The 24,747-nt window shown below is 41.0% G+C and overlaps 1 pseudogene; it reads left to right on the forward strand.

Moving 5' to 3' along the window:
• The window catches only part of LOC100347917 (actin, cytoplasmic 2-like), a 101,939-nt pseudogene extending 79,008 nt beyond the window's left edge, over nt 1–22,931 (forward strand).
• The last annotated feature ends 1,816 nt before the right edge of the window (nt 22,932–24,747 follow it).

Here is a 24,747-nt window from a genome sequence, read left to right on the forward strand (position 1 = left end):
ACTTGCCTCCCTTCCTTCCACTGGCTGGACTATGGATTTTTTTTTTTTTTTTTTGCATGCTATTCAGTAGCTCTCTTTCAGTTCCTAGAATTCACTAGGGTACTTTTTGCTCTAGATCAACCAAGATTATGCATTTCCTTGGACCACACACTTTCTTCCTTGGACCTGGATGGATGGAATACACATTCTTTTCCTGAAGCTCTTCCAAATCTTACTCCTTTGTACTTACACTAAGATATCAGGTCAAACATTATATCCATTGAAACAACGTCACAGACCCTGAACTCATGGGTAGAATCTTCTTTGATGGCATTTTTGGAGCCTTCTATATTTCTCTCTCATGACACTTAGAACATTGCATAAACACATGTGTATTACAATTTGTTTGTCATGGTCTCCTGAGTATCCTGCAAGCTCTAAAAGGAATGGTGTTACAGTTTCCTGTTGTCATTGCATTCCAAATGCCTAGCATTGTTCCCAGAATTCAGAAAAAGTACAAAATATATAATTGAGTAAATGAATGAATGAATAAAAGATTTTAATGTTCGACTTAAATGTTTTAAACTTATTTGAAAACTGTAGAAGTTAAAACTGGTAAGAATAGTAACCTGTTTAATCTCCCCATCAGGTCTTGTAATGTGACATATTATATGTACTCTGCAGGCTACAGGAAACATAATGCCTGGATAAATGGTTAAATAAAGAGTTAGGAAAGTGTTTCTTTCTTGTTTTTTTTTTTTTTTTTTTTAAGATCTAATTTATTTATTTGAAAGGCACAGTGACAGACAGACAGGGAGGAAAAGAAATATCCCATTTGCTGGGTTACTGCCCAAATGACTGCAATGGACATGGCTGACCAGGCCGAAGCCAGGAGCCAGGAACCTCATCCTGGTCTCCCACGCTGGTGGCTATTGCATACTGGCGAGCCGTGGTGGAAATGTGGCTGTTACAAGGGGAGTAGTGAATGTGGGGCTGGTGGGCCTTGTAGTTTGCTGTGTAGAGTGCAACACTTCCTGCAGCAGTGCTGAGCTCATTGCTCACAAATAGATTCTTGTCTGCTACAATAACTAATGTGGTTTTTCCACAGAAGCTGTCCTTCTGCCCCTGCTTAATGTGACTGCTTCCATCTCGCTTGAGGAGTCCAGAAACCTTTCCTAGAGCAATTACCTTGAAAGAGTGAAGATGATTTTCCTGATGATGTAAACCCTGTTGTCTACATGCCTGTCACTAGAATCAGTGCCCTGTGATGTGTGTGTAAAGATGTTTGCAAAATAAAACCTAGAAAGATGGAGTTTACACACTATGGTTTTGCTCATTTGGACACATAAGAACCCAGAGCTGTTGTGTGGGAATAGATTCTGTGTGTATTCATGTTAGAATAGATTGGATTGATGCATACAAGGACAAAAAGCAAGAGCTAGAAGTGATTCTAATTGTAGCATTGTTCATTGACTGAAAGTTTGAATTAGTGGTGAACAACATAAAAATTTGTCATGCTCAAAATACCTAGTGTAGTCTAAATGAGGATTCAACAAGTTATGCACCCAGTTAGTGCATCTAGTTAGTGGCTCATTTTTTTTAACTTTTATGGCTCATGAGCTTAGTTTAGCAAACAGTATCAGATTAAATGGTTATATGAAGTACCCACATATCTTTGATTTTTGTCTCTGCACTTAAAATATTTGTGATTTTATTCTTACAGAAAAGGCTTGCTAATTCTTAATGTAGGCTCTGAAGAAGGAATCCTAAATTCATAGGAGTAGAAATGATAGATTGGCTATGTCCTAAATACCTAATAACTTCCTGCTAAATATGTATGCTGATTGGGCCTTGTCCCACCTGCTATTAGTATACTTGTTATTCATAGAAGGTAGGAAGATCTATCTTTTGAACAAAGGTACCATGAGATCACCATGTCCTCTGATAAAAAGTAATAAATTATTATAAGGCAGATGTTCAAAAGAGTTGTAAAATATATTAAAAAGATTATAGCTTAAAGGTAGAGTCTCTGAACTCGGATCTCAGAGAATAAGTGTTTGAGTTACCTCAGTGGGTAAAGAACCATCACCAATTGAACAGTTGGATTCCAGAAAAGGGAATAAGGCTTAGGTGGTGATGAGCACCATAAATTCCAAATGTCCCTGTGTGTGATTCTTTGCAGTACCCACAAATGTTTTCTCCATTCATGTGCATATCTGAATATTCTAATAAATCTCACCCCTGCTGTTTGTTTCTTTTATATAGAGCATTTAAGGATGGGGAACATTATATTCCTGCCCTATAGTTTACAGAACATTCAGCCACAGGAGAAGCTCTTGGTGGAACTAGAAGAGTAACGATGCCATTCGGGGACCTTGGCCTTGCAGGATTTGCTGTACCAGTGGAAGTTTGCAACATCTCCCTCTGAGGAGAGCAGATGGAACTTCTGACTTGTGGACTGATGGCTGAAATAAATCAGGGGGGATGTATTTGTTCTTTTAATGTATGCTTAAGTACAGAAGGTGTAAGTGTGAAGGAGTAGACTTTAACAAATTATCTTTTGTTGCCAGACACCTTTAAACACTCCACTTTTAGACCACTTCTTACTTTATAGGCTAAGTTTTTCCATAAGATTAAAGCTACAAATTCACTCCCCACCCTCTTGCTCCAGTCCTAGATGGCAGACTACTTCTGCATCTGACTACTACCCGACTGCAAGTCATGCAGACCTGCTGGAGTTTTTAATTTGCAACCAAGTGCTTCAGTCACAGGGTGACATAGGAAATCTATGGGCCTGTGTTTACCCTGTGTCTCCAAAAGTTGCAGGGACTCTAGCAAGAGTCACAGTGCTCAGTGTCCAAGGTGACAAACAGAGTTTATGAGGCTGGAACCTGTCGTGGAGGCAGTAATATACACAGGGAAAGGTCTCTGCACAGTGATTTGTACTTTGTTTCTGGCTGTGTGCCCTCTGACCCTCCTGGAGAATCTACGAAGTGTGCTGTATAAGTTAATTGAATTGGATCTCTCCTTGTTACATTAGCTACAGTCATTCATGCCATTTTTTGCATTCAAGAACCTTGAAAGCTTTCTCTTTTAAATTTATTTTGGTTTTTGAGATAACACCTTTTTGATTTACATTATAGTCAGAGGTTTAATGCTCTAATAAATAAAGAGGTCAGCAAATAATCTTACATAATATCACAATAAACAGTTAGCGTTTGTCCTGCAACCATTCAGACCTGTAACTTTTCATCTTTAGAGAACAATAATTTCTGAGCTCACTATTCTGTGAGTTAGCAATGTTTTTTTCCAGTTTCATATGACTTCGTATATGTGTCTGGGAACTGGGATCTGGTCGGTTTCTGATGGTGTCTCTTTCATCGCGGGTGGTTGTACTGGTTGTTAGCAAGTGTGAAGGGATTGACTTAGGTGGGTAGCTTGAGTGGCCTCTCAGATTTTTCCTGTGTGGGAAGTGCAAACACTTTAGAAACTTCTGCTGGTGTCCCGTTTAATGCTTCATTGAACAAAGTCAGTCACATGGCTGAGAACAGGTTTAATGAGTAAAGAAATAGAGTCTGTCTATCTGAACATTTGCAGGGATGGAAGAATTTGAAGCTTGCTTTTCAATAGCATTGATACAGGAAGGTTTTGCCTGTATGTTCCATTTGACTCTCAGACTTTTATGTCTAGTCTCTGAATCTTCTACATCTTTTGACATGTACTTTAAAGTTCTAGGTTATGACTTCTTTTTATTCTTCCTACGTAAATTCCAGTAGATTTGTGTTTGCAGAGTTTGAGACTCCATTTCTTGGCAAAATTTTGAGCTGTATATTGTATTTTACTTCAGTTTCAGCAAAATATTATGGATCTATCATTCATGGTACATTGCACTTCACCAATAAATGTCCATTTGACAACCATTGTCTAGAGGATGGGGATTTCTCAGGGCCCACAAAGTTCAGCAAATAATAATTGCTTCATAGACTGCTACTGAGAAAAGTCACCAGCCATAGCCTGGCACTACCATTTCCTCTGGGGCTCATCAGCCATGTCCATGTCCTAGCACTGTATCTCTTCCAGGCTGAGGGATTGTCAGGCGTCTGGGACGTTGTTATATGTAGAAGCTATTACAGCTATGTTACCTCTAGGTCTTTGTTGTGTTACTCTCAGTGTTAACCCAGATTCTGGGTGGCAGCCAAACCCATGAGCTAGAGAGTGTGCCTCTGGAATATTTCGGTTTCACGTTCTGACTGCCATACTCCCTGCCTCTCCTTGGTTTTAATAAACCAAGAGACTACAAAAGGCCATCTTTTGGGCATACACTGGTCTGGGTTATTAGGGTAGTTGTGACTTTGAATTGAATCTGCTTCTTCCCCCAGATGGAGTCCATGTTTTGTACTTTCTTTTTCCCTTTAGAAAAGTAGGAAATAAATCATCCATTTCATCCAATTTATTTCTTCAAATAAGCATGACAGCACGCTAATCAGCCATATACTTATTCTTTGACCTTTCAATGAACTTGTTGAAGTTAGTGAAATATAATTCTTTCCAAAGAACTAGACTAAAAATAAGATCATATATAATCTGGCATCTCTTATCCCCCAAACAAAGATGGGAAATCTTTTAGAATTCAGAGGGCTATTTAGGGACTTTCCCATTCTCCTAGAGTCGCCAAAATATTTGGTTCTTTTCCCTTTCCCCTCCCCCTCAACTTTCCTCCAGATCTGAGCCAAATCAGTCATGGAGAGGGGAGATCGCTCCTCACTCCCTTTGTGGTAGGAAAATGGAAAATGGTCTGTTGGTCAGATCTGAGCTCCTGGCAGCTGCTGTGTTGGCAACAATTCGGGGAGATTTTGAACTAAACGTCTGGCTGCTGAAAGTTTTTGGATTTGGGGTTTGATGTTATCGAAAATATCATCTGGTCAGATGCAGAAACATATTGTTTAATCTAGCAGGAATGCAAGCAGGTTGTCCTTCACAGCGCATTTCAGAGTGTTCCGTCTCCTTCTGTGGTGAGGTCCACAGCAGTTGCTCTGTGTAACTGGAGACGGGAATGTCTGGGGACGGAGCACTGCACCACATTTCAGTGTAGTCTCTCTCAAACCTTGGGCTGATTCTGAACAGATTTCCCAAATGAGTGAAACAGTGGTTAAATTTCCTGGTTTCTTCTGCAAGGTTGAAATTGTTATATCAATTTAAACTAATTCTCTCTCTTAATAAGATTTCAAATATTTGGTTCAAGCACACACACACAGAATGACCTTAATATGATGATCTATTTATTTTACTCAAGTGATGTACTTTTATTGCTTGACAAAATATTATTTCTAATAATAAACTCTTTTTGACCCAAATTGGCCAATTTCTTTTTGTCTGTTTTGTTATTTAACTGTGTCAGTTTAATCACGGATATGTATATAACAGAGGTTATGAATTCAATATATAATCATCATTATTTTAATATAAGGATTATAATGAATGAGTTAGAAAATTATTTCTTCAGAAAAACAAAAATAGCTTTATAATTGTAGAATCTGAGTTAAGGAGAGAACTATTCGCAAACTTGCCTTTGGGAAAAATATCTTTCCTAGGTTAAGATGCTGTCTGCAGGGGCCAGCGTTGTGGCATAGTAGGTTAAGCCTCTACCTGTGATGCTGGCAATCCCATATGAGTTCTGGTTCAAGACCTGGCTGCTCCACTTCTAATCCAGATCCCTGCTAATGCTTCTGGGAAAGCAACAGAAGATGGTCCAAGTTCTTGGGTCCCTATACCATGTGGGAGACCCTGAAGAAGCTCCTGGCTCCTGACTTCATCTAGGCTCAGCCCCGGCTATTGCCACCATTTGGGTAGTGAACGAGCAGGTGCAAGATCTCTTTCTCTCTCTCTCTGTAATTCTGCCTTTCAAATAAATGTAAAAATCAATTTTTTTGTATTTTTAAAAATCTTATTTAAGTTATACAAGTTTCATGTGTTTTATATTTACAGATTTAGGAACATAGTGATACTTCCCACCTTAACCTCCCTCCCACTCATGCTCTAATCCTTCTTCCTCCTCCCTTTCTCATTTCCACTCTTAATTTTTATGAAGATCTACTTTCAGTTTACTTAATAATTGTAACATTAACCCTATACTAAGTAATAGAGTTCAACAAATAGTATGAAGAGAAAAAACAATGTTCCTCAACAGAAGAGACAAAGGCTGTAAATAATAACCAAATCTCAAAATGCCCATTCACTCCAATACATTACATTTCAGGTACTCCATTGGTTACCTTGGATCAGGGAAAATATATGCTAACTATCTTTTTGGGATTGGCTTATTTCACTAAATAGAATGGTTTTCAGTTGCATCCATTTTGTTGCAAAAGATAGAATTTCATTTTTTTTTACAGCTGAGTAGTTTTCCATAGTGTATATATACCATAATTTCTTTATCCTGTCAACAGTTGGTGGACATCCCGGTTGATTCTATATCTTAGCTATTGTGAATTGTGCTGCAATGAACATGAGGGTATAGATAACTCATATGCTGATTTCTTCTGGTTTGGGTAAATTCCCAGGAGTGGGTTTGGGTCATATGGTAGGTCTATATTCAGATTTCTGGGGTATTTCCATACTAACTTCCACAGCGGCTGTACCAGTTTACATTAAAAAAAAAAAAAAAAGATGATGTCCATATTATTCTGTTTTTCACCACTCCGATGAAATACCGAGGCAGGCTTACTTTATAAAGAAAAGGATTTCTTTAGCTCCCAGCCTTCGATTTCAAGGACATCAGCTTAACTCTGACTGGGGCCTAATGACAGATGGCACAAGTGCATGTGATAGGGAGAGATCCCATCATCAAAGATTTAGCCAGAGAGGAGACCAGAGGCCAGGGTAACTCCTTTATAAAAATGCTCTTTAGGAGAACTAACCAAGGGACACATTACTGAAGGCCTAAAAAAGCTTCTCATTAGGAACCCCCTCATAAAGTTTCCACCACCACCCATATCACCTCAATGGGGATCAAGCCTCTGATACGTGAACCTTTGGGGTGCACACTTAAGCCGTAACAACATCATAGTGCTGTCTTAGTCCATGTAGGCTGGTGCAGCAGAATATACCATGGACTTTGTGGCTTAATCAGCAAACTTTTATGCCCCAATGTTCTGGAAGTTGAGAAGTCCAAGATCTAAGCATAAGCTGATCTGGTGTCTGGTGACGATCTAGTTTCTGCTTCTTAGGCAGCCGTCTTCTTGCATGGAAAAAGCAAGAGAGCTCCCTGGCTCTCTTTTATAAGGACTCTGGTCTTGTTCATGAGGGCTTCACCCACTCTCATGACCTAGCACCTCATAAAGGTTCTGTAGCTTAGTACCATGGCATTTGGGGTTAGGATTTCAACCAATGAAATTTAGGAGGATTAAATTCAGGTCAAAGAGATGACTTGACTTGTGCATAAGTTGTGATTAGTATGACCATTACCTGAAGGAATGTCTACATTAAAGGAATATATTTCTTGATTTTTCTGAACACAGACTACAAATATACATACTTTGTTATCTATTTTACTTTACATTCCATTAATATAATGTCACTGAGATAACTGGTACTTTATATCTGCTATGAGTAAGTTGCTGTGTCGGGCAGCACCAGTCTACTTGAGCTTTGTAATGATTTATTTTGTAGTTTATCACCTAGACTAGATATTGTCTTGAAACTTCGTGAAGCCATTTAATCACTGCTGTACAATTATGTTAAACTAATTTTTAAAATTTCTGCAGACAAAATTTACTCCACTTATCTTAACTTTATATTGTTTCTTGTGTTTATTTTTTGGAATCTGGAATTTGGTAATTTTATTTAGCTTATTCAGTAAAAAAAAACTTGAATCTGTCTGTCCTTTATTTGTCTGTCTCTGTGTGCTCATGTTACTTAGTAAGAACTCAGTAGCCTGACGATCTTTCCTGCAATCAGTTAGAAACTTCCAAATAACAGGCACTTTTAAATTTATTCTTGCTAGGCATTCATATCAATTGCCAATGGGATATGGGAATTGGCAAGGACCCATCTCAACTGTAGTTAGTATTTCTGGTTTTTATATGACAAAGCAGAGAAAAATTGGATCAATGCTATCCTTTACTCTATTCCATGATGCTACAGTAGTAGGCAACAAGACTAGATATAAAAGTCAGTGTTTGTTCAAAATGTTTAGAAATATCAAATGCCCAGAAGGCTTCCGGAAGTGGCAAGTCTGGACTCCATGCAACTTCTCGTGGACTTACGCTCTTCAGTCTACAAGGGGGTGAGATCTTGCTGGCCAATCGTAAATGGAAAATACTGTAATTCAAAAATGCACAAAAATATACCTAACCCACTGAACACCATATTTTAGCAACACAGTACAGTGTAGAGTTTGGGTTGTTTCTCACCTTTTTTTTTTCTTTCTAATTTTGTGGATTCTTTTATTCATCATTTATTTCTTATTTTATTTCTTTAAAAGTTTTTATTTCTTTATTGTAGTGTGTTTTCTAGTGTTTATTTATTTACTTGAGTTACACAGAGAGAGGAGAGGCAGAGAGAGGGAGAGAGAGAGGGGTCTTCCATCTACTGATTCATTTCCCAGATGGCCGCAATGGCCAGAGCTGCGCCGATCCAAAGCCAGGAGCCAGGAGCTTTTTCCAGGTCTCTCACGTGGGTGCAGGGGCCCAAGGACTAGGATAATCTTCCACTGCTTTCCCAGGCCATAGCAGAGAGCTGGATCGGAAGTGGAGCAGCCAGGACTCAAATTGGCACCCATATGGGATGCCAGCACTGCAGGCGGCGGCTTTACCAGCTACACCACAGTGCCAGCCCCCCCCAATCATTTATTAAAAACAAACAAACAAACAAACAAAACAACTACTCAAGATCCTGGTGGCATGCATGCTTAGAAGCTGTGCTATCTGCTGCCACTGTGCACTGTGGGCCTGGATTGGACTGCGTATCACTAGCTCGGGAGGTCAACACTTAACGTTCAAAATACGGCATCTACCAATTACCTATCACTTCTGTAAGATCATCCAATTGAGAAATCATAAGCTCAAAACAAACTGTGATTGATTAGGGACAATCTATACTACAATCTTGAAAAAGGAAGCTTGTGACCAGAAAAGTACCTTCAGGAATGCTCAATTGAGGTTATTTGTTTATTGTCATTTTATTTATTTATTTATTTTTTTAAGGGAAAGGGTTTATTGGAGGGAAGGGGCAAAGAAGGAAAAGGAGAGTAAGAGAGAAAGAGGAGAGAGGAGAGGAGAGAGGAGAGGAGAGAGGGGAGTGAGAGAGAAGAGGAGGCTAGAGTGGGAAGAGAGAAGCCAAGAGAGCCACCTGTTCTGGAACAGTCCTTTTAAAACTTTGCCCTAGGGCAGGCAGGGAAGCAGGAGTAGCGTATCCCATTAGGATGGGGGTGGAGCTTGACAACAGCGGTTGGGCCCTGTGGCCACCTAGCTTCCAGCAATGGCGGTGGGGGCTAGGCCTTGGATGTAAATCAGGGTGTAGATCGCGCCATAGATAAAACTGCGCCATTTTCCCAACATTCCCCTCTTTTGTTTTTTATAAAGCTGGAGTTGTATGGAGTCAGCACCATGGCTCACTTGGTTAATCCACCACCTGCGGCATGGGCGTCCCATATGCGCGTCGGGTTCTAGTCCCAGTTGCTCCTCTTCCAGTCCTGCTCTCTGCTGTGGCCCAGGAAGGCAGTGGAGGATGGCCCAAGTGCTAGGGCGCCTGCACCTGCATGGGAAACAAGGAGGAAGCACCTGGCTCCTGGCTTTGGATCGGAGTAGCTCCGGCTGTAGCAGTCATTTGGGGGGTGAACCAATGGAAGGAAGACCTTTCTCTCTGTCTCTTTCTCTCACTGTCTAACTGTCAAATAAATTTATCTGTCAAATAAATTTTAAAAAAATGTTATTCTATTGTCATTTTATTTTAAAGGAAGAGAAAGAGAGAGACAGAGAATCAGGTATTCCACCTACTGGTTTACTCCCCAAATACCCACAACATCTTGGTGCTGGCTCAGACCAATGTCAGGAGCCAAATAAATTAATCTAGGTCTCATATATAGGTGGCAGGAATTCAAGTACTCCAACTGTCATCTACTATCTACTGCCTCTTTTGATGAGCATTAGCAGGAAAGTGGATCAGAAACTTGACATGCTCAAGGTTGAATTAATCTTTCTCTCATTTGAAAATAATTGTGTTAACTTAAATTCTTTATTATTCTCCAGCTTAAAACCTTAAGCTGACTGATTCACCATAAGCTTCTGTGCTTTATATTCAATATGAAATTTTCTCTATAATTTTTGTTTTGAAATATAATTTAGCTCTTCATTTCTCTACCTGCCGCCACTCATCTCTTATCAATTCACACATTAACATCTTTTAGTTAACTCGGTTTGTGATCTTTGTATCTACCCTCTTTAAGATCATTCTGGTTTTTGGGGCCAGCACTGTGGCTTAGCAGGTAAAGCCATCACCTGCAGTGCTGGTGTCCCATATGGGTGCCTGTTTGATTCCTGGCTGCTCCACTTCCAATCCAGCTCTCTGCGGTAGCCTGGGAAAGCAGAAGAGGATGGCCCAGGTTCTTGGGCCCCTACACCTGGAAGACACTCCTGGCTCTTGGCTTCAGGTCAGCATAGCCATGGCAGCCATTTGGGAAGTGAGCCAGCAGATGGAAGACCTCTCTCACTCTCTTTCTGCCTTTGCCTCTCTGTAGCTCTGCCTTCCAAATAAGTAAATAATATTTTTAAAGATCATTCTGTTTGCACGCTTACTCCAGCTTAGTCTTCCTAAGTTCTTTCATTAGGGCCCACTGCATGCAAAATCAGTTTCCCATGTGAATGCTCATTTCTGGTCCCGCTTCTCCACTTCCAATTCAGCTACCTGCTCATGGGCCAGGGAAAGCATCTGAATATGACCAAATACTTGGGCTCCTGACACAAGTATGGGAATTCCAGGTGGAACTTCAGGCTTCTGCCTTCAGCCTGACTCAGATCCAGCTGTTGTGGACATTTGGAGAGAGAGCTAACAAATGAAAGAACTCTTTTTCTTTATCTCGCTCTCTCTCCCTGCCTCTCATGTTACCTTTCAACTAATAAATCAATCTTTAAAAAATAAAGTGTACCCTCTTATTAGACTTTTTTGCTGCAAAGTTAGAATAACTTTGACTCTCTTTTCCTCTACTTCAAGAAATCCAAATTGTAGTTTTTTTTTATTTTTTTTATTTATTTTTTATTTTTTTGACAGGAAGAGTGGACAGTGAGAGAGAGAGACAGAAAGAAAGGTCTTCCTTTGCTGTTGGTTCACCCTCCAATGGCCGCCGCGCCTGGCGCACCGCGCTGATCCGAAGCCAGGAGCCAGGTACTTATCCTGGTCTCCCATGGGGTGCAGGGCCCAAGGACTTGGGCCATCCTCTACTGCACTCCCGGGCCACAGCAGAGAGCTGGCCTGGAAGAGGGACAACCGGGACAGAATCCAGTGCCCCCACCAGGACTAGAACCCGGTGTGCCGGCACCACAAGGTGGATTAGCCTAGTGAGCCGCGGCACCGGCCAAATTGTAGTTGAGGTCCATTGGTTGTACTTTATTTGTGAACACTTCAAGTCACGAAGTTTCTCTTTCATATCACATCATATTGCTATGTTAGCATCTTCAACCATAATTAAGATGATGTGAATTTCCAGTTGGCAATATCTAGTGCATTACATTCATGAATGCATAAAGGAATTATGCAAAGGAGATGGAGGGCTGAGCTTACCTCTCTTGGTGTTTTTTTCCCTGCTGCCCCTCAAAGACAGGATTTTCCAAGTCAAAAGGTATGTCTTTTTCTGTGCTGTTCACCTCAGCACCATTCCAGGGCCATTTCTTTCATCTAGATTAAAATGAGCTTAGTTCTAACTCCACATCCACTTTAAAAAAAAAAAACAGAATGTCTCCCTATGACTTTTTTTTTTTTTTTTTTTTTTTTTTTTTTACAGGCAGAGTGGACAGTGAGAGAGAGAGAGAGACAGAGAGAAAGGTCTTCCTTTGCCGTTGGTTCACCCTCCAATGGCTGCCGCGCTGATCCGATGGCAGGAGCCAGGAGCCAGGTGCTTTTCCTGGTCTCCCATGGGGTGCAGGGCCCCAGCACCTGGGCCATCCTCCACTGCACTCCCTGGCCACAGCAGAGAGCTGGCCTGGAAGAGGGGCAACCGGGACAGAATCCGGCGCCCTAACCAGGACTAGAACCCGGGGTGCTGGCGCTGGCAGGCAGAGGATTAGCCTAGTGAACCGCGGTGCTGGCCTCCCCATGATCTTTAAAATTCTTTTTAAGAAGTCACAAAAATTTTAGTTTTGCAATAATCTCCTTCCCTCTTCTACTGTAAAACTGTAATTAAGGTTTATTATCTCTATGAGAGCCTGATTCCTAATATTTCTTACTATTTTAACTTGCTTTCTTTCCATAATACTTATCATACTACCTAAAATGTTATAAATATGAAAGTATTTGAGTTTTTAAGTTAATATTTCTGTTTCTCTCACTTCCAGAAAAGTTATTTCATTATTTGTATTCATATCTCAAGTCACATCTGCAGCTTTACTCTTTATTCTTCTTCAAGAAAAATGCTTTGCTATAGCGTTAAAAATCTAGTAGTTGTTGTCCATGTTCCCCAGTCATACCTGTGCTAGAAGCTTTACATAAAGCTTATGTATGAGGGTACTTTCAAAAGTCTATGGAGAAAATGGCATTAAAAGAGAAGTTTTGGCAGTGCCGCTGCTCACTAGGCTAATCCTCCACCTTGCGGCGCCAGCACACCGGGTTCTAGTCCTGGTCAGGGCACCAGATTCTGTCCCGGTTGCCCCTCTTCCAGGCCAGCTCTCTGCTCTGGCCAGCGAGAGCAGTGGAGGATGGCCCAGGTCCTTGGGCCCTGTACCTGCATGGGAGACCAGGAGGAAGCACCTGGCTCCTGGCTTTGGATCGGCGCAGCCCGCAGGCCTCAATGCGCTGGCCATAGTGGCCACTTCGGGGGTGAAACAATGGAAAATTAAGCCATTTCTCTGTCTCTCTCTTTCTCACTGTCTAACTCTGCCTGTTCAAAAAAAAAAAAAAAAAGAAAGAAAAAAGAAAAATTTCAAATTTTGAAATTCATGCTAGTTGTTTTCATAATTCACACTTTTCATGAACGTTTTGAATAACCTCTCACAGAGTGCTAGTAAATAGTATCTGTTACAAAGGACAGTGATTTAGCACAGTGACTGGCAAGTGAAAGTTAATTATCCTACTGGTCCCTTTTCTTCTTCATCTCCTTCTCTAAAAGAGGACTTCAGACAAATTTGATGAGTTCTCTGTGCCTAGAACTATTTGTTTCTAGATTATTCATTTATTTGAAAGGCAGAGTTACACACAGAGAGAAGGAGAGACACAGAGAAAGAGAAAACTCTTCCTTCTGCTTGTTCACTCCCGATGGCATGAAGGACCAGGGCTGGGCCAGGCTGAAGCAAGGAGCCGGGGCTGCGTTAGGTCTCCTCAAGGAGCTGGATTGGGAGTGGAGCTTCTGGGACTAGAACTGGTACCCTTATGAGATGTATGAGATGTTGGCACTGAAGGCCACGGCTTTAACCCACTGTGCTGCTCATCCCTGCCCCCAGTACTATTTTATCACTAGATGTACAAAAGTAACTCATGGCTACTGTCCCCGTTACCACCCTCCATTTTTTTTTAAGAACTTATGGCCTGGGTGAAAGACAGGCTCCAAAACTATTTGTAGAAGATGGAGTTGATCATAATGTTTCTAGGTGGGGATGTGTATGTGAAATATAAGAACTTAATAGAGTTTCTATTTCCTTTGTGCTGTGGCCTGAAAAATCATGTTTGTGTGCTGGAAGTAATAGAACTTGCTTTAGACAAGCACTCAGAGAAACTAAAGTGGATTGGAATAGTCTGTTGCAAAGAGGAACGCACTGTGACTAGTAACATGGAAAAGTATCAAAGGTCAAAGCCAATGACGCAGAGGGTCTGGAGGCTATGAAAACAACCTAAGTAAGAACTGTTGAAGAGAATAGAAAAGGAGGGGTGAGACACCTTGAAATATGAGACATACATAAGGGAAGATTATCAGGGAGTTCCGGACGTGATGAAAGGTTCTGGAGAAGGGAAGCACTGTGGTGTAGTAGGTTGATGCCTGCGTCCCTTACGGGCACCAGTTCATGTCCAGGCTGCTCCACTTCTGATCCAGCTCCCTGCTAGTAGCCTGGGAAAGCAGTTGAGGATAACCCAAGTGCTTGGCCACTGCCACCAATGTAGGAAGAAACTCCTGGTTCCTGGCTTCAGCCTGGCTCAGCCCTTGCAAATGCAAATCTTGGGAGTGAGCCAATGGATAGAAAATCTCTCTCTCTCTCTCTCTCTCTCTCTCTCTCTCTGTGTGTGTGTGTGTGTGTCTCACTCTCTCTTTGTAACTTAGACTTCAGAATATATGAGTAATTTTTTTTCCCAAAAATAAGGTTCTAGAGTTTAGGTGGAGACTGTCGGGTGCAGAACAAAAAGCTTCATTCAGCAAACACGATTTGTATCATCACCGTGTCCTAACATGGCACAGAGTTACAGTCAGGACGCATGCTAGGATCACCTGTGACCGTGGTGATGAGGAACATCAGAGGAGGAAACTCCTAGTATGGTTCAGAGTAGGCATTCTAGAAAAGATGGGTTTTAAGCTGAGTGTTAAAGGTGGTTGTGATGACAGAAGGACTTCAAACCTTGGTGTTGGAGCAGCTCTAACAATGGCACTGTCCCAGCTATCGCAGGCTATTAAATAGGAATCACTGTTTAATCAGAGAGGGAGGACTGCCTGGCTCAGCAGATGATAGACTGCACTCAGGGATGCCGAAGCTTTTATTTTGTGGCAAAACATTTTGTTATTCCAGTAACTAAGTCTCCTCTAGGTGAGAAACTCAGACTTGTATAAAGAAGAATAATGAATAATAAAACATGGCCAGATGGCATGAGACTCGAAAGAGTGGTTGTTGGTGTGTGTTGGTGGCTGTGGTGGATGTGCATTGATTTCTGGTGTCTGTGTGGTTATTTGTTTTTGTGAGCAGGTAGAGAATCTCAGTTTCGCTCTGGGAAGCTGGGACACTCTTAGGTTCTTAGGCTCCATGCTTCTAATGGAGTTTGCTGCAGGTCGGAGACTGGAGAAGACCCTGTAACCTGCGGCCAGCTCATCTTGTTTGGCTTTGTTTTCTCTGCTCAGTCTCCTCAGAACTGCTGCCTCCTCCAGACATTTTAGCATTTGATTATATTGAATATTTTTCTGCTCAAGCAAGTTTCGTGCCTCACCACCAGGCTTTCTAAAAAATGCTCAAAACAAAGTAGGTGCTCAAGAAGTGGCAGATTGGAAAATAGTAAATTTAGGAGCTAAGAAAACGGGAATATCTAAGAAGCAGGTAGGAAATGGATTAGAATGAAAGGAGACGTTTAAATTCTAGAATTACGAGTAGGAAAGAGGCACAGATAAACTTTTATGGCAAAGGTACCAGTTCCAGGACCAATTTCAGGTCTTTTGCAGTGAGGTCTTCAATTAATAAGGTGAAATATTACAAAAAGATTAAAATAATTTTGTCAGATATACATGGCTCTGAAATCTGCTGTTGGAATATTGAATCATTACCTTTCACAGAGATGTATGGGTTTTTAATAGATAATTAGAAGGGTAAAATTGGTATTCTCACCCAAGACCATAAGAAATAAACTAAATGTTCTCTTGAGTCCATTGGCAACTGTAGGATTTTATTGTGAATAAAATTATGAGAGGAGAATTTATAATTTGCATTACTGCTTCTATGTTATCCAAAGAGCATTTGCCATCCTGATTTTATTTTGCTGAGGTAATCCCATTAAATATCAGGATGAATTATGTGGATAACCTGCCCTTTTAAAATGGTAGCAAGTTGTCCTGTAGAATATGCTGGTTCTCATAACTCCTTTTGAAAAGACAAACGAATCTCCCTCGTTCTTTGGCCACTAAAATGCTCTTGATTATGCGGTAATGACCTGTACATGCACTTTATTTTTCAAAGGATGCCCTTGGTTCATTTTTCTTTCCCATTTGAACCTCCTAGACGTGTAGTTTATGCAATCATCTCTCACAAATGCAAGGGAGTTGCTTAGTTTATTTTAACCTGAGTTCACTAGGTCTGAGGCACTCTGAGCGAGTCTCAGGATCTTACTTTCTCCACAACTCAAATCTAACCCCAAATGCTTGAACGAAGAATGTGGAGTTTACTAAATGTTTCATAGGGAGGAGAAAAAGCTTACATTTCATATTGTCTAGTAAACCATGCTTTCCTAAGTCATCTTTCACCATTTCTACTCTTTCCCCAAAGTTCCTCTTCCTATTAGGGTAACTCACCCCCAAAGACTACTCATCCCCAAGGCTTTTATCACTTTTTTTTAAAAAAAGTATTTATTTTATTTGAGTCTTAGAAACATAGACAGAGAGAACTCCCATTTGCTGGTTCACTCTTCAAATGCCTGCAATAGCTGGGGCTGGGCCACACTGAAACCAAGAGTGGAGAATTCAGTTCAAGTCTCCCACATGAATGGCCAAAAACCAACTCCCGCCCTCCCCTTTCCCTCAGGGTGCAAATTAGCAGGAATCTAGAATCTGGAACAGAGCTAGGACTTGAACCCAGGCACTCCAATGTGGGTATCTGTACTGGAATCATAATCATTCCACCAAACACCTGCCCCTTCATCCTTTTTTTTTTTTGAAACTTTAAGTTTTTATCATTTTAGCTATCACAAACTATGCTAGAATTCAAATTTCTGTAAACTGACTGCACCATCCAGACAAAGAAAAGTCAAACATCCCTCTTCTTTTTCCTTAGGGACATTACTGAAGGCCTTAATAATCCCAAAAATGTATATGGACCTCAGAAAATAATATTTAATTTTGTATTGGTTATCTACCATCATATAGGAAATCATTTTAAAAAACCCTTAATGACTTAAAACAACACTCATGGGTTTAGCTTCCATGGATCAGAAGTCTGGACAAAGTTATGCTGGGTGCCTGTGGCTCAGTCTCTGCTAACATGTTAATAAACACGGCAGTAGGGATTACAGTCACTTCAAGGCTGATTGGGAAAAGATCAACTTCCAAGACTGCTTATGTGTTTACTGATAAGATTCTATTCTTCCTGAGCTGCTGGACTGATGGTCTCTGTTCTGTATTGGTGGTTGGCCCAGGCCCTCTCTTAATGGACTTGCTAAATAGACTCCTCCTCTGAGAAGCCTGCCTGTCACATGGCAGTTTGCCTCATCAAAGCAAGCCGAGAGAAGAGAGAGAGAGAGTGTAAGTAGGACAGAAGACAGAAGCTTTTGTAACGTAATCTCGGAAGTGACTGTTCGTTTCCTTTTGCTATATTCTATTTGTTAGAAGCAATCTGCTAGGTCTAGCCCACCCACAAATGGAAGGACTTACAGAAGGGTGTGACAAGCAGGAGGTAAGGGGCAGTGGAGGCCATTGGAGAACTCTCACAACCCGATACCATTCCTCAGATATTGGCAAGTGGGTCTGCCTGCAGTTACTTTCTCATGTTTGTGTACCTAGTAATGCTTGTTTAATTGTTGGTATTCTTGAGTCTTTATTCCTCACATTGTAATATCCAAGAGAGATATAACAGGGACCGTTAGCTCCCATCCGTATAGCTCTCACCACAACATTGTCAATTCTATTAAAGGAAGAAGATGCGCTTTCTTCTTTTGTCACCATAGTTACAACCATTAGCAAACACAGCTGGGGAGGACAGATGCTTTCATACTAAGCAGGGTAAGGTTGGGTTCATCTAAGAAATAATGAAAATTCCATGGGCAGTATGTTGGTTAATATCCTTAGTTACAAATAAAAGGACACATTTGCGATAATTTAAGCAGAAGGATGTTCATTAGAGATTGTAGCCAAAATGGCCAGAGAGTCAGATTTCAAAGACACAAGACCGGCGCCCAATCACAAGACAGAGGCATCTGTAATGAAAACATTACTGCCAAATCCAAGAGAATTTCATCTGGACACCAGAAGCTCAGCTGTTGCAGACCTTGAGGGACTGGGCATTGTATCTTCAAAAACAGCTGGTGGAAGTTCAAGATCCCCATATGCTGTTTCGCTCCAAGTCTTCCTATCATCTCCATAAGTCTGATGGCTAAGACCGATGTCATGTGCTTCAAAGGAGCCTGAGGATCTGAATGTTGTGTCTGTGTTTTTCTTTTATTTCCTATTAATTTACGTGAGAGACAGTAGGACAAAGAGACTGAGGCAGGACGCTGGACTGGGAGAGCTCCCATCTGCTGATTCTCTCTTGACACAACTGCAAAGGCCAGACTGGACCAGGCTGAAGCCAGGAGGCAGGGATTATATTCAGATGAGCTGCAGGGACCCAAACTCCTTGAGCCATTACCACTGTTTGCTAGGGTCTGCATTGGCAGGAAGTCGGGCTCAGAAACCAGAGCAAGTATTCAGCCGAGGTACTCTGATGTGTGATGTGGGCATATTAACCTGCAGCTTCATCACTAGGTCGCACACCAGCCCTGAGATGTCGGAATTTTTCTTGAAAATAAAAAAGAGTTAAAATGTACAAACTATCCAATATATAAGAATGTTAGATTTGAAAGATGTAGGGCAGTCTCAAGTGATGAATGTAATTCTTTTTTAAAGATTTATTTGTTTATTTGAAACACAGAATTATGGGGAGGGGAGAGAGAGAGAGAGAGAGAGAGAGAGAGAATATCTTCCATCTGCTGATTCACTCCTCAAATGGCTACAACAGCTGGGGCTGGACCAGGTTAAAACCAGAAGCCAGAAACTCCATCTGGGTTTTCCACTTGGTTGGCAGGGGTCCAAGCGCTTGGGCCATCTCCTGTGGCTTTCCCCAGGCACATTAACAGGGAGCTGGATAGGAAGTGGAGCTGCCAGTACTAGAACCTGTTCTCCTGTGAGATGCCAACTTGCAGGTGGCTGCTTAACTGGCTGCGCCACAGAACCAGCCTCTGATGAATTTAATTCTCATCAAATGAATCAGGAGTGATAAAATTGCTTCATACCTGCCTCTCCCAACGTTTGCACATATGTGTGAATAAATGTTACTGCTTCGCTGTTTTGTGGTCATAGAGGGCTACCTTCCCTCCATGCAAAGGTCAAACCCACCTGGCAGAGGGACTCTTTCCTGTTTTCTTCCTCGCATACTCTAGCGGGAATATTCTATTTGTGTATTTTTGGTTTAAAGTCTGATGAGTTTTCCTTGGGAAGTTCTGCTCAAATGTGAAGAAGAGTGCAGCTTGGAAGGAGTGAGTGTGGTCTTGTTCACAGAGCTACCTCGATACATAAATCATATTTTACATGAGCCAAAGGACCCTCAGAACTCACGTGAAGAAAGGAAAATATGTGTGAAATACTTTGGAACATTTCTACTCTGGCTATGAAAAAAAGATCAGTAAAATTCAGACTGGACCCCATTCTTTTCAGATTCCTAGCCTGAGAACCTGGTTCTTGGTCTCTGCATAAGCTGAGGAGCTTAGCCTGGGGCAGCAGACGACAAGGTGCTATCTTTCACAGCTCAGCTACTGTGGGTGAAAGGAACCCAGGGACCTTCCTGCGGGACTTTGAAGCTTTGCTTCAAAGATCAGCTGCGTGCTTCCCTCCCTCCTTTTCCTTTTCCGTTTCTCTTTGCAGAGGTAGGTGCGGGCCTGTTAAACATCATTCAGTAGGTCTTGAGCTTTACAGAATTTCCACTGGGATGTTAAATTCTTCATCCAAGCACTTTCTCCCCTCTTGGTTCCCCCCAACCCCCTGCTTTACTTTCATGATGAGCTAGGGAAAAGCCTGCTAATCATCTCTCGCAGCCCCTAAATTTTCCAATGTAGTATATCAAATATATCATTTTCTAGGCAGACATTTTTCTAAGAAAGGAATGATTTAACCATAGAATAATTGTATTACATGAAAGATTTTACTATGTTCTTAATACAAGAAAAATGGCTCTGCCATGGCTACAGAGTCCAAATATGGATAGGAATGCTGGGAAGAGAAACAGTAATTCACTGAGATATCACATTATCAGGTGTTCTCTTTCCAGTAGAATTTTCCAAGGTGGACTTAGCTGAATCTACTATGACTCATAAAGGAGCAGTAGAAGCAATTACAGTTGAGGGCAAGCAGTTCAGACACAGAGACTAAAGGGGGAAAAGATAAACTGGATATGGAATTTAAGGAGCAGAAGACATAATTTATCACCGCAAGCAGAGTCTGCCCTAAAGCATTAACCACTTGTCTGCAGTAGACCTGGCATCCTCCCCGGCTCCCCTTCTGCTGCGTTCAGGATTTGTTTCTTTGAGTTCCCAGCACAGCTGATCTCTGAGAGACTTCTGGATCTCTCCTGGAAGCAAAATAGCTCAAATGAGATGTGCTTTGCTTTTAGGACACAGCTGAATTTGCTAGAATTGTTGAAGGATCATGGAAGAAAGAAGTGGTCCTGACATGGTGCTATTTGGGATCCTGTAGCAGGTGGGTAAGTATGCTATCTTGGAACAGAAGCTTTTTCTGACACTTACCCTCCATCACAACTCACCGCATTAGCTCTGTCTGTAAGATGGGTACAGAGATAGATATTTCAGTGGGGTAGGTCAAAGAATAGTGTGATCCGGAGTCATTCAATTAGGGGAATAAGGGGGAAATGCTTGCTTCTAAGACATGTAATTACTTGATGAAAAATTGTTGCTCGAGGGGTTTTTCCTTGTTGACTAGCTGGTCAACTGAAACTGTGACAATGATTAGTGGTGAGATGATTTATTTGATATACATGTACACAAAAGGGGCCTCAAAATTAATGAATGCTGGGATTAAAAGATGAGTGTAGGGGAGGGCATTTGGCCGAGTGGTTGACACTACCTGGAATGCCCACATCCCATAGTGGGGTGCGTGGGTTCAATACTCGAATCTGGCTCTTGCTATCTAATGCTAATAATGTGCATCCTGGGAGACAGCAGATGGTGGCTCAAGTGATTAGATGGTTGCCAGTCATGTGGGAGACCTGGATTGAGTTTTTGGCTCAGAGCTTTGGCTTGGCCTGAGCTAGTGTGGGCCATCCTGGGCATTTGGAAAGTGAACCAGCAGATGGGAGCACCCTGTCTCTCTCTCTCTCCTCTCTCTTTATCTCTCTCTCTTAAATCCTCTGCCTTCTGTCCTCTCAAATAAATAAAAAAAAAAAGATAATTTAATTTTATTACAAAAATTTTAGAAGTCCGAACATTGCATTTTCATAATATGGATTTCCATGAACTTTTTTTTTTTTTTTTAACTTTTATTTAATGAATATACGTTTCCAAAGTACGAATAATGGATTACTATGGCTTTCCATGAACTTTTTGAGAACTCCTCTTAAGTATTGCAAAATTTCTTGGCATCAAAATAAACTTATCTTTTTAATTCCATTTGCTATGAAGTTTTAGAAGCAACATACAGCTGTAGTTTGTAGCCCTAGTTGAAATCAGGTATTTCTTAATAAAAAAAGATTTGCACTTAAAAACTAAAGTGATCTGGTTTTTTGTGAGCAGTATGAGCATATGTACTTAAATATTCCACTCTTTCACAAATCCATTGAAGTATTTTTTTTTTGGAGGTCCATTGACAGTGAAGGTTTCGGTTGTCTGGGCACAGTGGGGCACAGTGTTACCCTATAGTGATTTCTCTTCTGTTGGTGTTTTTCATCATTTAGACCAGTTGGGGGAACCCGAAGTCAGAAGAGATAAGTAAGAACAATTGGGAAATGTGCTCATCTTTGTGGAAGGAGCTTCCTGTGAATATCTTCAAGTTTTGAAGAAAAGTGAAATATCAAGTAATTATGTGAGGCTTTAAGGAAAAGCTATATTGGTGACATAACTTTGTCACAGTGAAACACAGATACTAGATGGTTAAATGCAGCTGTATCTGGTGGTTGAAGAATAGGGTTAGTCTATAATGTTAATATGCAAATAACCCTGTCTCAGGTATGTCAGCTTCACACAGTGGGTACTGCTGAGGGGGAATCTAACATCCTGAGTCTATATCAACTCTCTTGTCACCTTTTCAACTGCTGCCAATGGTGGGCTCATAAGCTCTGTTTTTTGAATGTTGATTTATTTTTTCTTTACTTTCTCCCCCTGCCTTTTTTTTGAGTGAAGCTGCTTATAGCCAAACTTCAAAAGGATGTGGGTATGCCACATGTAATATTGGACATGTTTTCCAATTTGGGAGCTTAGAAGGTTGCTAATATCCCTGACTTACTGAACTTGAGTAGTTTCTTTTCTTATCCCAAGTTGAGACAAAAAGTGCTAGAACCCATGGAAAAATGGAAAGCAAACAACACAACCAAAAAGATGTCTTTGAATTTTTGAAGCACTTTCAAATATTTTGCTTATGTCACGTTTTGGTTATTGGGAAAACTCGTTCTTAAAATATAGACCTAAATTTTGTAGAAATACATTTCCCTGAACACGAGAAAAAATTAAAAGTGGTGGGTCTTCTTAACCTATAATTTTATTAATACTAGATCAATTCAGAACATCAGTTGTGGATGCACCATTCCCATATGAGGAATTTTGTTTGAAAATGAAAGATAACAGTTTAAATGTGAACAAAGCATTTTTTAGAAATAACCAGCTCTTTCCATGACAATGGAAACTAAGCTTGTTCTCCTTCGCATCTTTATAGCCTTTCCTACTAAACCTGTAAATTTCTTTTTTGTTTTGCTTTAACCTGGCACAATGCTGTGGACATTCGGAAGACAAAGATCAATATATTTCTTGCAGCTTTCCATGTCTGCCTGATGTTCATGATTAAACTCATCTCTTGCTTCATTTTTCAGGGAATGATACTTGGACCCTGTGTTTTTATTATTAAAGCTGAACGGAGAAATGGAAAACCTTAGACATAATTGCAGATGCGACCAGAAATTTTAGTGGATATTCCGTTTCACATGTCACATTTATTTTCAACTTGGGTTATTTCCTAAGTACGGTATGAATAACTCAGACGGATTTCCTATTCCCTTTAGGGGTAAAAACTTTCCCTTTAAAGGTTTAGTATCGCTTGTCTGATCTAGAAATTATCTATTCATATCTCAGGCTTGGGCATTTCCTGGTCAAGCTACCTTTGAAACACTAGACAAATCATTATGACAGAGTGGCTTGAAGCGAAGGACACACTCTCTGCTGAAAACTGGCTCTAACAGGCTTCCTAAGTGGAATCAGAGACAGAGAAAGGTCAAGGGAAGCACAAGTGCTACTTGAAACAGGGAGTGACCCTTTGAGGGTGGCTTGGGCACTAGCGGAGACTCCAGACACTCTGCAATCAGAAAACCAACATTAGCCCAGACAGGATGTGTGAGTCAAGGCCATCTGAAGGAGGTGGGGAACGTGGCATCCAGGAATTTGCTGGCCTCCACTTGCGGTCTACGCTGCTGCTTGGAGCATACTGGAAATGAATCGTAAGCAGTTTAAATTGAGCAGCAGAATTAACATCTCTCATGTGAATTTCTGAAAAGATGAGGGATAAAACTATCAGAACCACTGGAAGTCCTGAGCCTGCTGGGGCAGAGGACAGAAAAGGAATTCTTGGCACGAAAGACCAGAGAGCACAGGGACTCTGCCATATAAGGATCAGAGGCGAGGCTTTCCAGCAAAATTCCTATGATCTCAAAACTCAACTCGTGCTGCTCAGACAGCTGTACCGAATTCCATTCAATGCCAAAGCGGTACCTTAAGCCAGTTTATCTGGTTTGGCTTTGAAGTGGCAATAAAAACCAGGAAGCCTCGTGACCTGGGTCATTTCTAAAATGAGTTGTTTTCTTTTAGCTTTTCCCATTTTAAGAGCAATTACACTCACAGGTATGTGTGAGAGTGTGGTAAAGAGGGGATTCGTGAGCGCAGGAATGTGGAAGCAGTCCAGGAATCTTCCACATTTATTGTCGCTTTGGGCTTGGAGAAAGCATGGTCTGAAGGGTGGACACAATGGTGTCAAACAAACGTCTACTACAGACCAGATCCCAGTGTGTTTAGAGAAGCTCAGTGTTTTATTCTACAGTGGCCTTCTTTCATTCAAATAAGGTCTGGGATCAGGGACTCCATTCATGTGAATGGAGGCACAGAACACTGGGCACTGGGGAATCCACTTGCCCATTTGGGTGAGTTCTATTCCGCTTGTCCTGGGAAACCTCAAGCATCATGGTTACCCTCTGTGAAAGTGTCAAGGAATGGTACCATCACTGAGATGGTCCAAAGTCAATTTTCTGGAGTTATTCAGCCTTGGCAATTTTTGGAGAGTATAAGAGCCATCACTTGTGTTTCTGGACATTGACGTTTCACCTCATATATTTTATAGATTTTTTTTTTCTTTCTGCTCATTTTCTTTTGCTGAAAGTGTCTTGGCAAGTCTATTACTCATTAGAGAATAGTGGGCAAAAGATGAGTGATTTCTAAGTTGGCTTCTAAGTTTCTTTTATTAGCTTGATGAAAAAAATAACAAAAGGAGAGATTAAATCAGTGAACTAAAATAAACTAAAGTAAGTTCTTTGTATTTAACTACTCAGGGATTCCTAGGCATTCTTCCCTGAGGTCCATTTACTTGGATAAGGGGATTGTATTCAGATGCAAATCAGACCTGTCTTGTCACCAACCCGTATCTTCAGGACTATCTTACGAAATAGTTCATAAAATAGACTCTGATGCTTCTAGTCCAATTCTTCA

The sequence above is a fragment of the Oryctolagus cuniculus genome, chromosome 8 (genome assembly GCF_051225735.1).
Source record: "Oryctolagus cuniculus isolate XC-2025 breed Fujian yellow rabbit chromosome 8, ASM5122573v1, whole genome shotgun sequence".
Classification (NCBI taxonomy): Eukaryota; Metazoa; Chordata; class Mammalia; order Lagomorpha; family Leporidae; genus Oryctolagus; species Oryctolagus cuniculus.